This window comes from Myotis myotis, unplaced genomic scaffold, assembly GCF_014108235.1.
Source record: "Myotis myotis isolate mMyoMyo1 unplaced genomic scaffold, mMyoMyo1.p scaffold_m19_p_12, whole genome shotgun sequence".
NCBI classification, from domain to species: domain Eukaryota; kingdom Metazoa; phylum Chordata; class Mammalia; order Chiroptera; family Vespertilionidae; genus Myotis; species Myotis myotis.
In genome coordinates this window covers 70,865,514-70,878,192 of record NW_023416316.1, presented here as the reverse complement: position 1 = coordinate 70,878,192, position 12,679 = coordinate 70,865,514, and the positions used below count along the sequence as shown (strand labels likewise).

At 40.9% G+C, this 12,679-nt stretch overlaps 1 pseudogene; it reads left to right on the top strand.

The window, feature by feature from the left end:
- The first annotated feature begins 9,921 nt into the window (after window positions 1-9,921).
- Window positions 9,922-10,057, top strand: LOC118667829 (annotated as a pseudogene).
- The last annotated feature ends 2,622 nt before the right edge of the window (window positions 10,058-12,679 follow it).

Below are 12,679 nucleotides of genomic sequence, written 5' to 3'. Positions count from 1 at the left end.
AACAAATGCGGGGTTGTATAATTTAGACCACCCTATAATGCTGATACAGATTGTCTCATATTTTTATATTTTTACTTTTCTTTTTGGGGGGGCTCCCAGATCTATAGCTGTCTGCACTTTATGGTATACATCTGTTGAATAATAAGAATTCTGATCTATCTGTCATTCAAGTGTAAATCTTTAAGCCTATTCTGTCTCATAGACAATGTTCTATGGAATGAGAATCATAAGAGACAGCTATGTCCTAGCTGGTTTGGCTCAGTGGATAGAGCGTCAGCCTGTGGACAGAGAGGTCCCAGGTTCGATTCCAGTCAAGGGCATGTACCTTGGTTGTGGGCACATCCCCAGTGGGGAGTGTGTAGGAGGCAGCTGATCGATGTTTCTCTCTCATGGATATTTCTAACTCTATCCCTCTCCCTTCCTCTCTGTAAAAAATCAATAAAATATATTTTAAAAAAAGAGACAGCTACATTGGTATTGTTCCATATAGTTATCTGAGTTCTGATCTGTTTATGGAATAAAAAGGACGAGATAAATCAGTCCTGAAAGTGTGTTTAGATTGGCCATTGTACAGCTGCTTCACTTAGTTAAAAGTGGAGGAAATTTTGGCAGTTTTTTGTCCCAAGATGCACCTGAGTCTAAGCTAAGAGCATAGTTTTCACTTGTTCTAAGCCTCTCTTCAGGCATCACTGTTATCTTAGAATGTTTGCTTTTGTAACACCCATTTGTTGGCTCCCTCCACTAAGCAACAATCTCACTATTGCTCCCATGTACCATTAATTTTAAAATCAACCTTTCCCCTTGAAGTCACTGATAGTGATGGTAGCAAGGCGAAATGACCAGGGCTTCCTCTTTGGGCCATTCCTAGCCGTATAGGGTTGAGCTGGTTAAGTGCAGAGAAATATGGCTGTCCCATCCACAAGGCAACAAAACATTGGCACAGTCAGCCCAACTTGGTGATACAGGGAGATTATCCATCCAATCAATCCCTTTGGAATTCTTGCCACTAGTCAAAGTAATAGACATAGTTTCTCATTTGGTGATGTTTCCAAACTGTTGGATATTAATTTCAGCCCCATTATAGGGACGTCCAGATCTGGTGTCGCAAAAAAATAAAAATAAATAAAATTGTGAAGTAGGGATGACTTGTATGTGAATTCTTTTTTCATCCCCTACCCTATAGACTGAATATCTGTGTCCCCCCAATCTCCATATTTTGAAGCCCTAGTCCCCAGTGTGATGGTATTTGAAGTGTGGGACCTTTGAATATTTATATAATGAGTAATTATTAAACACATACATAACAGACATTATACAAGGTATTTGGATTATGCCCTGCCCACATGGAGCTTATAACCTACCTAGAAAAACAGTACAAATACATGTGCTGGTTGTCACAATGGAAGAGATACTTCTCTCAAATTTAATAGGATGTGTTATATTTCAAATCAACAACAATAGAGTTAAATTAGAAGCCAGTAACAGAAAGATCTCTAGAATTTCTTCACAAACTTAAAAACCAAGTAAAACACCTATAAACCACTCATGGGTTGAAATAGAGTCAAACAATTAAAAAGCATCAAATTAGTGGAATCTCCCTCACTGAGTACTTAGAACTTTATTGCACTAAATGGTTGCATTAAAGAAGATTTTGAATAATTGATTTCAGCTTCCACCTTAATAACCAGGAAAAGAAGAGCAATACAACCAAAAAGATGCAGAATAAAGAAAAAAAATTTCAGTGTGTCCCACATATGAGTGACATGATATGGTTCTTGACGTTTTCTGACTTATTTCACTTAACATGATAATCTCAAGATCTATCCCTGTTGTTGCAAATAGCTGAAAGCAAATGAACAGATAAGAAAAACAAAAATTCATAGACACAGATAACAGTATTTTGGTTATCAGAGGGAAGCGGGTGGGAGGTAGTAAAGGGTAAAGGGAGTCAAATATTTGGTGATGGAAGAAGATTTGACTTTGGATAGTGGGCACACAATGCAATATACTGATGATGTATCATAGAATTGTATACTTGAAACCTATATAATTTTATGGACCAATATCATCCCAAGAATGGGTGAGGCTTGAGCCCTTTTCAACTTAATGAGACTCACGGGCTTGAGGACCTTGAGGGGCAGGCCCCACCGGTGCTTCACCCAGAACTTTGTAATATGTGCTTCTAGCACCTTTTGAATGTCTGTATTAAGAAAGAAGGCCCCATGGGAGGCATTCATGCAGGGTTCCCAGCCATTTAAAATTCCCAGATTTTTGGTTTCCATGTGAGTGTCAGCCTTGGCATAAGAGTGGTTGACAGGAAGCCAGGGCCCATGCACACTCATCAGGTTCTTGCTCATCTGTCCCAACTTTCTGCCCAAGTGGCCTTTTAGCGTGTTTTCTAGATTTTTGTCTAAGTTCCTCAATAAATCACTCCCGGAGTCCCTTCTCCAAAGCATCACATCACTTTGACTCCTCAGAGTCTCCCCTCTGAAACGTCACTAAGGAGCTTTCTGAGCCCCTGGAGAGATCTTTTGGGACCTTCCCTGTATCGGGGCTTAGCTGGAGCCCCACGTTCTGTGCGTTGTTGCTGCTTTCACCTGTGAGTGAAGTGGGCTGTGAGGGCTCATGCTTGTCCTTTGCCTGACATATCCCTGGTAATTCGCTCTGATGTTGCCCTAGTTCTGGAGGTTCTCTGATCTTGTGGGACAGCTCCCAGCTGTGTTGCATATGCGAGTTTTGGAGATGTGGCTCCAGCTGCTTCCGGGGCTCAGGACTGATTGGAAAATTCTCAGGAAGGATGCTGTTCTTGGGAAGGTTGGAAGTGAAGACACTGAAGACTTCCTGAGATCTGTTGACTACAGAGGATAAATCCTACCCACTTTCTACTTGCTTCTGCAACAAGGGCCTTTCTGGATGTTGAATCTCAACTGGTATTAAAGATTGTGGCTTATTCTGGGCTGTCGGGCATGATACTCCACAGCCCCTCATCTGAGGTGGAGAAGAAAGTGGTAGGGTTGGTAGAGACGATGGGAGATGGCCCCGGGCCTGGACCTGAGCCAGAGGTGGGGGCTGTAATTGAAGCATGGTTGGAAGCAAGGGTGGAGATTGGAACTCCAAGTGAGACATGTGCTGGGAATGGGAAGGCAGTGGAGGCATTGTAGCCTGCAGTGGAACTGGGCAGGCACTCGAGATGCCATTGAATAAGGAAGGTGGAGGCTGTAATGTGGAAGAGCCCTTCGATGTCCAGGCAGTAGCCTCCAGGGATTCGCTGTGCAGGGAGGGGAGACCCCAAAAAAGCTGGCTGTAGAGCTGCAGAGGACTATGCAGTTGTTCTTGTTCATCCCTCATGCTCCAGAAGGGTTGGGGGGTTGTGGTGTCCTGCTCAGCACCCAGTGATTTCCACGTATTCCCCAAAGAGTGCATGTTTGGGTTCATTGGAGTTGTACATATTGTATCTTTTTCATTTTTTTTAAAAAAATCTTTACATTGATTATCTTTGTGGTATGTATCTCCAGGAGGTTCTGCTCATCAGCCTATGCCTGTCTGTTCTGTGGGGTCTTCATGGAACGAGGCCTCTGGTGGGTGGTGAGACAGGTGCTCTTGCTGGGATGGTGTTGGGAAAATTGGACAGATACATGCAAAAAAGTGAAACTAGACCACCAACTTACACCATACACAAAAATAAACTCAAAATGGATAAAGGACTTAAATGTACGACAGGAAACCATAAAAATACTAGAATAATCCAAAGGCAACAAAATCTCAGACATATGCCGAAGCAATTTCTTCACCGATACAGCTCCTAGGGCATTGGAAACTAAAGAGAAAATAAACAAATGGGACTACATCAAAATAAAAAGCTTCTGCACAGCAGAAGAAACCATCAACAAAACAACAAGAAAGCCCACTGCATGGGAGAACATATTTGCCAATGTTATCACTGATAAGGGTTTAATCTCCAACATTTATAGGGAACTCATACAACTTAACAAAAGGAAGATAAACAATCCAATCCAAAAATGGGCAAAGGACCTAAATAGTCACTTTTTAAAAGAGGACATTCAGAAAGCCAAGAGACATATGAAAACATGCTCAAAGTCACTAATCATCCGAGAGATGCAAATCAAAGCAACAATGAGGTACCATCTCACACCTGTCAGAATGGCTATCATCAACAAATCAACAAACGACAAGTGCTGGAGAGGATGTGGAGAAAAAGGAACACTCGTGCACTGCTGGTAGGAATGCAGACTGGTGCAGCCACTATGGAAGACAGTATGGAGTTCCCTCAAAAAACTAAAAATGGAACTCCCATTTGACCCCATGATCCCACTTCTAGGAATATATCCCAAGAAAACAGAAACACCAATCAGAAAGGATATATGCACCCCCATATTTATAGCAGCACAATTCACTGTAGCTAAGATCTGGAAACAGCCTAAGTGCCTATCAGTAGATGAATGGATTAGAAAACTGTGGTACATCTACACTATGGAATACTATGCTGCTGTAAAAAAGAAGGAATTCTTACCATTTGCAACGGCATGGATGGAGCTGGAGAGCATTATGCTAAGTGAAATAAGCCAGTCAATGAAGGAAAAATACCACATGATCTCACTCATTTATGGATAATAAAGATCATTATAAACTATGAACAAAAATAGATATAGAGGCAGAGCAGCCTCGAACAGACTGTCAAACTACAGTGGGAAGGCCGGGGACGGTTGGGGGGCAGGAGGGGAGGGTTAAGAGATCAACCAAAGGACTTGTATGCATGCATATAAGCATAACCAATGGACATAAGAAACTGGTGGGTAGGGGAGGCCAGGGGATTGTCAAGGGTGGGAAAAAAAGGAGACATATGTAATACTCTTTGTAATACTTTAAGCAATAAAACAATTAAAAAAAAAAAAAGAAACCCAGAGGGCCTTGAAGGCCTTGAGTGTTTTTCCAGAACTATAAAAATAACTTTTATTATCCTCGACAAAAAAAAAAATAAAAATAGAATAGTGGCATTGCTTTATCATTTTGAAAATCTCTTTTGTGTTTGGTTTACAGAAGTTTATTCAATCTATTATACTATCATATATCGTACAAGTTCTTCCGGAAATTCCTTCATAATCACCTCCTTTCTCCACTTATTCTCTATTATAAGCACTTGTTTTAGTTCTGTCATTAATTTATTTCCCAAACTTGGTATGTTCATATTATGATAATGACATTGACAGTTTCTGTGGTCCTTACCTTTTCAGTGTAGCAAACACAAAGATTACACATGATTAGATATGTATCATTAGCCTATTACCCTTCTGAATTAGTGGTTCTATCTCAAATGAGGCAGTGATTCTTCCAATATCCTACATAATTTTAAAATATGTTAATAGGTACAAATATATACTGTAGACTGTAATGAACTACAGGGCCCTAAGAATACACCGGATGTCCAAGGCTGCTCTAAGCATGGGCCTAATCAGGGTGCTCAAGACAAGATACTTTTTAGCAGGTGCAAGGCCACAGTGATCTCACGGTATACTGCGCATGTGTGCCCTTCTGTAGCCAAAATGCTTGATGTAACTATTGGCATGAAGCCTTCTTTGTCTCTGGAGTAATATACAGGTTACTGACCAGCTTGTCTGAAGGAGTGTGAAGAAGACCAAGATGGAGAGACAGAGCTGAGAGCTAGTACTGCTACGATGTAAGGCTAAGAGCTCATAGTGCAGATATAGTTACCATGTTAAGCAGCTAGCAGGGGTGGGCAAACTTTTTGACTTGAGGGCCACAATGGGTTCTTAAACTGGACCGGAGGGCCGGAACAAAAGCATGGATGGAGTGTTTGTGTGAACTAATATAAATTAAAAGTAAACATCATTACATAAAAGGGTACGGTCTTGTTTTTAGTTTTATTCATTTCAAATGGGCCGGATCCAGCCTGCGGGCCGTAGTTTGCCCACGGCTGAGCTAGAGGGTGCTGGGCAGGAGAAGCTGCTGAGCCAGAGAGGATACTGAAGCTGTAGCTCTAAGGGAGAGCTCAGGCACTATTGCTATGTAAAGCTTGAGGTTTAGAGGCAGCGTGCGGCTGCTCAGATAATAGCTGTGGGTACAGAGATTAATGCTGCTTTGCAGGAAAGATATGTATTTACTAGCCAGTGTACAGCTGCCTGCCTAATTGGGACACTGTTAGAAAGACTGTGTTGTCTGATGACTATATGGCCACTGGCTTCTGCAATAAAGACTCTTATATACCCACCAACTTCTCATGGCTTCACCCTCTAAGACCCACATCCAAGGAGGTCCAGCCCCAGGTAGAGGGGCTTGAACCCAACATCTGTAACTAGTGAGCAGAAGATAAAGGAAGAACTTGGACTAAGTTCCCAATAGTTAGTACCGTGGGCAGGGTTCAAGAAGGGACCTGCTCAGGCGTAGTCAGGAAGAATTTTGGAGAATATATGGACTCAGAGCAACTCAGAGCAGCAGCGCTCATGCAAAGCTCGGGCTGTGCTCTGACATGTGCTATAAAGACATAAGCTATAAATATTTCAATAAAAGTGAATACAATACTATTCCTCAGTTCTGTGTAAATTCAAGTAACATTCGTGGTCCATGACTAGATGATGCCTAGATTACTAATATCAAAACATTAGTGTGAGGATATGATTCCTAGTTGTGATTTGATCATTACTTTTGGGTAGTTGTATGGTTTTTCCAGTTACCTGTGACATAGGAAAACTCAGTTTAACTAACCATAGATCCTTATAGATTTAGTGGTTACTAGAAAATACAATTAATTCTTAAAACACGTTGGGAAATTTTAATTTTGCTATAGTCTAACTTGTGATAGCTGATAAGCAGGGCAAGTGTGTGTTTGTAAAATGATGAATTACCTCACATCATATTGTAACATGCCCTATTCCCACAATCCCTAGCCATTTTAGGAACACAGTAACCTTTGGAAATGTAACGTAATTTTTATTTTTCATCAGTCTTATGGATTTAGTACACTTCTTCCTATTTCTCATTAAAGAACACTCTGGACTCTGCCCACAATGGGAAGTAAAAACTAATTGCTTTGCAGGAGCAGCAATGAATGCATTGTGTCACTCAATTGATATCAGTGACCAAGTAAAATGAGATCATTTCCTAGTAGTGAACTCAAAAGGAAAGCTCTTTATATATATATATATATTTTTTTTTGATTAAGATATTACATATGTGTCCTTATCCCCACGTTACCCTCTACCCCCCCACCCCCCGCTCATGTCCTCACCCCCCCCCCTCGTTGTCCATGTCCATTGGTTAGGCCTATATGCTTGCATATAAGTCCTTTGGTTGGTCTTTCCCCCTTACCCCCACCCTCCCCTACCTTCCCTCCAAGGCCCGACAGTCCAATCAATGCCTCTCCGTCTCTGGATCAGTCCTTGTTCATCAGTTTATGTTGTTCATTATATTCCACAAATGAGTGAGATCCTGTGGTATTTATCCGCTCTCCAGTTCCATCCATGCTGTGACAAATGGTAAGAGTTCCTTTTTCTTCTTGCTCTTCTTAAAGAATACCTTTCAGCATTTCATATAATGCTGGTTTGGTGGTGATGAACTCCTTTAGCTTTTTCTTATCTGTGAAGCTCTTTATCTGACCTTCTATTCTGAATGATAGCTTTGCTGGATAAAGTAATCTTGGTTGTAGGTTCTTGGCATTCATCACTTTGAATATTTCTTGCCACTCTCTTCTGGCTTGCATGGTTTCTGTTGAGAAATCAGCTGACAGTCGTATGGGTATTCCCTTGTAGGTAACTGAGTTTCTTTCTCTTGCTGCTTTTAAGATTCTCTCTTTGTCTTTTGCTCTTGGCATTTTAATTATGATGTGTCTTGGTGTGGTCCTCTTTGGGTTCCTTTTGTTTGGGGTTCTCTGTGCTTCCTGGACTTGTAAGTCTATTTCTTTGACCAGGTAGGGGAAGTTTTCTGTCATTATTTCTTCAAATAGGTTTTCAATATCTTGCCCTCTCTCTTCTTCTGGTACCCCTATAATTCTGATGTTGGTACGCTTGAAGTTGTCCCAGAGGCTCCTTACACTATCTTCATATTTTTGGAATATTTTTTCTTTTTTCTTTTTCGGTTGGGTCTTTTTTGTTTCTTTGTATTTCAAATCTTTGACTTGATTCTTGGGATCCTCTTATCTGCTGTTGGATCTCTGTATATTATTCTTTATTTCAGTCAGTGTATGCTTAATTTCTAGTTGGTCCTTTTTCATATCCTCAAGAGTCTCACTAGATTTATCGAGGATCTCACTAAATTTATCGGCGGTTTCCATAAAATTCTTGAAAAACCTTATAAATGTGGCCTTGAACTCTATATCCAGTCGTTTGCTTTCCTCCATTTCTGTCATTTGTGACCTGTTTCTTTGTCTCCGCATTTTTTATGCTTCCCTGTGTTGGTAGAGTGGTTTTGTGTGCTAGGTGTCCTGTAGGGCCCAGTGGCTCAGCCTCCCCAGTTACCTGAGGTGGACACTCTTGGTGTACCCCCTTGTGGGCTTTTTGCACACTTATTGTAGTTATGCCTTGATTGTTGTAGGATCACTGGGAGGAATTGACCTCCAGGCCAATTGGCAGTGAGAATCAGCTGTGTCTGCAGTGGGAGAACTTCTGTGCTGAAGACACCCTTCTGGGGCAAGACTTGCTTCAGTGGGGTTTTGGTGCTCACTGAGTCTGCACCCTGAGTGTGTCCCTTATGGATCTGAGGAGTTGTAATCTGGATGGCCCCCCTCTGACCACTGGGTCCACTGGCTCTTGGATCTAAGGAGGTGCTAATTTAGCCTCTGCCTGAGGTTACACAGCAGTAGCTACGAAGAGAACTGCAGATTCCCCTTCCTTTTTTGGAGTTTGGAGGTACCCTGATGAGGCTCAGCTGTGAAGCAATGCAAGCCGCTGTGGGGCCTTGGGCCTTCTCTTGGAAGTTCTGGGTCTGTCTGGCCCAGCTGCAGTTAGGTAATTTTCAGGTTGCAAAGGGCCGGGGCATTCATATGCAAAAGCCTCTGCCACAGCCTGGGTGGGGCGGGGTCTCAGGGAATCAAAGGGCGGAGCAAGCAGCTATGGCTGATCCTCAGCCCTGCCCTAAGGGGCCCCGCGTCTCAGTGTCCGGGTAATTGCTGCACCTCTGAGGGAAAGCCAACCTCAAGTTCCGAGTCCTGCCCACTGCCAGACAGTCCAGTTTCTCCCCGTATGAGTCCTGGGTCCCCAGAGACTTCCCAGAACCGGAGTTCAGAGCAGTCGGGAGCTTGTAACTCCCTCCCGATTCAAAAAGACAGCCACGTCCTCAGGTGCCAGCCCCTTTCTGCACGCGCAAGCCTCCGTACCTCTGCACTTTACTTCCGCAGCTCCTCTGAGTCTCAGTGTGCTTTTCTCTTTTCTTCTAGTTGTAGAATTTCCACTCAGCCAGCCTTCCTGTAGTTCTGGATGATGTCCCTTTTGTCTTTATGTTGTTGTTTTTGAAGTTGTTGTGGGAGGCAGCAATTTCCCGGTGTTTATCTATGCCGCCATCTTAGTTTCTCTCAAAAGGAAAGCTCTTAAATGTTTCACAGGAATCTTAGTGTGTCCTTGTCGGTATAATGTAGCTGATATAATGACAATCTGATTTCCCAGTAAGTACTCACTTTAGCCATATCAGCTGCTAGGCTCTACCACTGGCTACAGCTTTGATATTAAGTAGAGAGAGTAATTTTTTTTATTGGTTTTAGAGAGGAAGGAGAGAGAGATAGAAACATCAATGAGGAGAATCATTGATGGGTGGCTTCCTGCACACCCCCTACTGGGGATTGAGCCCACAACCTGGGCATGTGCCCTGACCAGGATTCAAACCTGGGAACCTTCAGTCTGCAGGCTGATGCTCTATCCACTAACCTATACTGGCTAGGGCAAGATAGTCATCTTTCCACGAGGAGGAGATGCAGCGTTCTCTTCTGAGTGTGAAGCCGGCTCTAGGTGTTGTTTCGGCAACAGCCGCCTGCCATTGATGATCGTTCTTCTCTTTCTCAGGGGAGAAGAAGGAGAGAATGCATTCTGAGTGGCTTTTGGTTTTTATTTGGTTGAAAAGAAAGGTTAAGTTCGTGAACGCAATTGTAGTTTGTTTTCGTGGTAGTTGGGAACTGCTGTGGATACTTTAAAAGTATGAACAGCTGTGCCTGCTTTTTCTTATAAATATGTTCATGTTCTTTTTAGGCTAGTGGGAGGTAAAGGCAGGAACACCCATCAATTACTTTCTTTGCCAGTGCGAGCCCTCCTGGGGATCGAGCTTAAAACCGGGGGACATAAGGCGGTGGGAGTCAACTTGGAAACCTCTGTGCAGGAGAGGATGCTATGAGGTACATAAGAGTTAACAAAATAAAACGTTTAAACTATAAAAAAAAAGATAGTCATCTTTGAAATATGTAAATTCCTTTATTTATTACTGATGTTGCTTGTCTCATTTATTGAAAGACTTTATCAGAGATGTATAATGGTTCTCAAACTTCCTAATGCCGCGACCCTTTAATACAGGTCTTCATGTTGTGGTGACCCCCAACCATAAAATTATTTTCGTTGCTACTTCATAACTGTAATTTTGCTACTGTTATGAATCGTAATGTAAATAACTGATATGCAAGATGTATTTTCATTGTTACAAATTGAACATAATTAAAGCATAGTGATTAATCACAAAAACAACATGTAATTATTTATGTGTTTTCCGATGGTCTTAGGCGACCCCTGTGAAAGGGTCCTTAGACCCCCAAAGGGGTCGTGACCCACAGGTTGAGAACCGCTGCAGATGTAGAATGCAGCTTCTTTCTCCCCCCTATTTTATAATTAAAATACCATAAGGGAAATATATTGGAGAGTAAATTAGTTTATTTAGTGTTTGAAACAGGCTGTCAGCAAGTTAGAAATCTATATATATTAAAGCCTAATATGCAAATTGTCCCCTCGGGTGTTTGACCAGGAGACCAGGAGTTTGATTGCTCGCTATGAAGTGTGCTGACCACCAGGGTGTGGTGTGGAATGAAGGAAGGCCCTGGCTGGCAGCTGGGAGGCCCCAATAGGCCCTGATTGCCGGCTAGGCCTAGGGAACCTTCCTGTGCACAAATCTCATGCACCGGGCCTCTAGTATATAATATTCAGAAAATATGTATTTTAAAACAAAACCTATTGATAATGATCAATTACTCTAATTGTGTTGAAGTATTATTTAGAAACTTTTCTTTGTAGTTAAGACAACCAAGATACTCATATTTTAAACTTTAAAGAAAAGTGAAGCTTGTGAAATTGGGAATTCTTTGTGTAATCATCTACAAAAGACGATCAGATGTAAATTTGTATAAATGTAGTTAATCAGAGCCTGGCACATATTAGCAAAGGGAAACTTGAAAACACAAAATATAATTGTTCCTGAATATGATGAACCAGCTTAGAACATCAAAATATTATTTATCTAAACAGCACTTGTGAAGTGGAAAAAATACTAAACTCTTATACTCTTACATGTTTTCTAGAATCAAGTATATTTAGACTTGGTGGTTCAAGCTCAGAGGGAATTCATGTGTGCAAAGGGAATGAAACCCTCTTGATCATGACTCTATGATAAAACCCTAGTGTATAAAAACTTGTACTGGAAAAACCCATAAAATATTTTAATATACCTGGTAGAAAGTTCCCAACTGAAATTACCTAAAGGTATTCTAATAAAATAATAAAAAAAATAATCAGAGTAAAAATAAAACAGTAGCTTCCCTTTCTAGCCATGGCAAAGTAATGAACTGGATTAGCCCTCTCTCCTTATGCAAAAACAAAATCTAAAGGAAAACAAAAATATATGAAATAATTGTTTTCAGACTTTAAACAAATGCAGCATAGATCTGTGATACTTTAAGAAAATAAACAGGGTGAATGCTGTAAATGTCCCCAAATTATTACCTGGAAACATATTGCTCACTGCAGACAAGAAGGGTTTATGAGTGTAAAGTGGGGGTAGGTGAGATTTTCACCTTCTCAAGTTTTTATAGAGTCTAGAACATCTGTCTGCAAAAGACTCAATAGTGGCATATTTCTGGCCTGTGGAGAAACATTAAGGCATTGTTCTAAATTATGGAGCTGAGTATATTTGATCTGAATGAAATATAACCATGAATTATGCATCTTAATTTATTAGTTTTAGAAAAAAATTTGACAGAATGGTAAATTAAACTAAAGTCCATCTACATTTTATACAGCAAAGTAACAGTATTTAGAATAAATAGGTGTAAATTAGGCTTTAAGCTGAATGATCTATAGCCTTGGGTCAGTCTATTAACTTTTCTAGTTCTCAGTTACCTCATATGTAAAATGAAATTGCTAAACAAGAGCAGTAGTTGGTAATTATGGAAAGTAATAAGTATCATGATTGTGTATCATTTACATGTCTCAGCAGTTCTCCACAACATCTCTCTGAAATAAATATTCTTAGTACTGCATTTTACACTGAGAATAATAACCTGTTCCAGGTGAACATAGCTAGGAGATGACAGAGAATGAATATTCACCTACGTATACGTTTCCCAACCCTGTATTACTATTCACCAGATTATAATACTTAGATATGAATTCACCAAAAGCCATGTATTTGCACTTCATAATAGAAGGAATGGACAGTAGTAGGTGGTTAATGTTAATAATAA